This window comes from Melanerpes formicivorus, unplaced genomic scaffold, assembly GCF_026170545.1.
Source record: "Melanerpes formicivorus ecotype bairdi unplaced genomic scaffold, bMelFor1.0.p_v2 SCAF_93, whole genome shotgun sequence".
Classification (NCBI taxonomy): Eukaryota; Metazoa; Chordata; class Aves; order Piciformes; family Picidae; genus Melanerpes; species Melanerpes formicivorus.
Window position 1 is genome coordinate 1,775,012 of NW_027142445.1, and position 1,792 is coordinate 1,776,803.

At 43.6% G+C, this 1,792-nt stretch overlaps 1 long non-coding RNA gene across 1 annotated transcript; it reads left to right on the forward strand.

Moving 5' to 3' along the window:
* Positions 1–1,443, forward strand: LOC137455212 (uncharacterized). The gene is made up of 3 exons (XR_010990802.1): positions 1–87; positions 693–952; positions 1,080–1,443. It is a non-coding gene; the product is annotated as an uncharacterized lncRNA (long non-coding RNA).
* The last annotated feature ends 349 nt before the right edge of the window (positions 1,444–1,792 follow it).

A 1,792-nucleotide genomic window follows, 5' to 3' on the forward strand; every position in this document is an offset into this window, starting at 1 on the left:
TTTTGTGTTCTTACTGTTTGTTAGAAACACTTAAAAGGGAATGAACTTGTGGCATTCAGAATCAGCAACCAGCTAAACTGTCTTCCGGTAAGAAAAATCCTTTCCTGTGGAGATGCCTTTATTTGCACATATTTGATGTCATTAGCTGCCTAAATTTAACATGGAAAACTTTTAATTTATCTTTTCTAATCTCTGCAGCAACTACCAAGCTTCCTTAATAGTCTGTGGTTTTATATTGCATTAGTCAAAACCCGATACAGTCACACTCAAACTTCATACAAACCCCTATTAGCTACTTTTCCTTGAGTTTTTTAGAGCAATACCCTCAGCAGAAAGTTAAGATCTTCTTCACAGATCAGTGAACCATAACTAGCAGTCTGCTTTTGCAAAAGTGAGAGCAGGAATTTGAAGCTCATTTTAAAATGTCACCCCAGCTGTGTGTTCACTACCTGATGTTTTTCTGGTTTTGTAGCTCTTAAACTTCAGTTTTGTAGGCAAGCTCTTGAGAATACTTTCTCTGTTTGTTTCAGCACTGCTGTGTTTTCTCTTTGTGCTTAATGTTTTTCTCATTTCATTCATCAACATTTCATATACCTGTTCAGTGCATGATAAAAGGAATGACCAAGCCCTGCTTCTTCTCACTTCAAGATATTTTCTGCCCCCCCCCCGCCTTTTTTCCTTTTCTTTTGCAGAATTGTTAGTACCTGTGACATGGTACAGCAAACTCAACTGTGCATGCCCAAGGCACAGTTTCATAGGGCAATCGCTTCTGTGCTGAAGCATTAAATTACTCTGAAGCTACTCTTGCTGGTACTGGATCTGCACATGGTCACTATTCATGCAGCGAGTGAATTAGTAAACAAGAAGCCTGGTGGAAGTAATTCCTAACCACAGGAAAGCAGGAATCTGTGGCAGAACTGCCCTCTGTTGAAAATTGTGGAAAGGTGTCTGGGTAAGTGATGGTGAAAAACTAGTGATGGTTTAACCATTCTTGAATTGTACTCATTTCGGTACACATGCTGGTTTAAGTATTGGTCAGCCATGGTTCAAGAACTTCTTTTTCTTGTTCATCCTTGCAGCACTTTTATTCAGTGCACTTTTATCAAGACATGGGGCCAATGAAATATAAGTCAAGCATGTCCTCAGTGTCCTGTGGTCTGCAGTATCACCATTCCTTGATAAAGTGGAGTCCAAAACTGAATGTACACATAGTGCAGACTTACTGCTCCTCAGCACCTAAGAGGCCTGAAGCCAAGTCTGCAGTAGAAGTGGCCACAGCTCTTTTTCATCATCTGACAGAAGCTGGGACTGTTCTGGGAAAAAACTCCCTTCAGAAAATGTCTGCAACATGCAAGAGCTGGTGGGACAGATACAAAGAGTTTGTTGGAATCAATGAAGTTTGAGAGGCTCAGGGAAAAGTGACAGAGGTAAACAGAGAGGGACCTGGGGGTACTGACCGACAGCTGCCTGAATATGAGCCAGCAGTGTGCCCAGGTGGCCAAGAGGGCCAATGGCATCCTGGCCTGCATTAGGAATAGTGTGGCCAGCAGGAGCAGGGAAGTCATTGTGCTCCTGTACTCTGCTTTGGTTAGGTCACACCTTGAGTCCTGTGTCCAGTTCTGGGCCCCTCAGTTTAAGAAGGACATCGAGACACTTGAACGTGTCCAGAGAAGGGCAACAAGGCTGGTGAGAGGCCTTGAACACAGCCCTGTGAGGAGAGGCTGAGGGAGCTGGGATTGTTTAGCCTGGAGAAGAGGAGGCTCAGGGGTGACCTTATTGCCCTCTACAACTA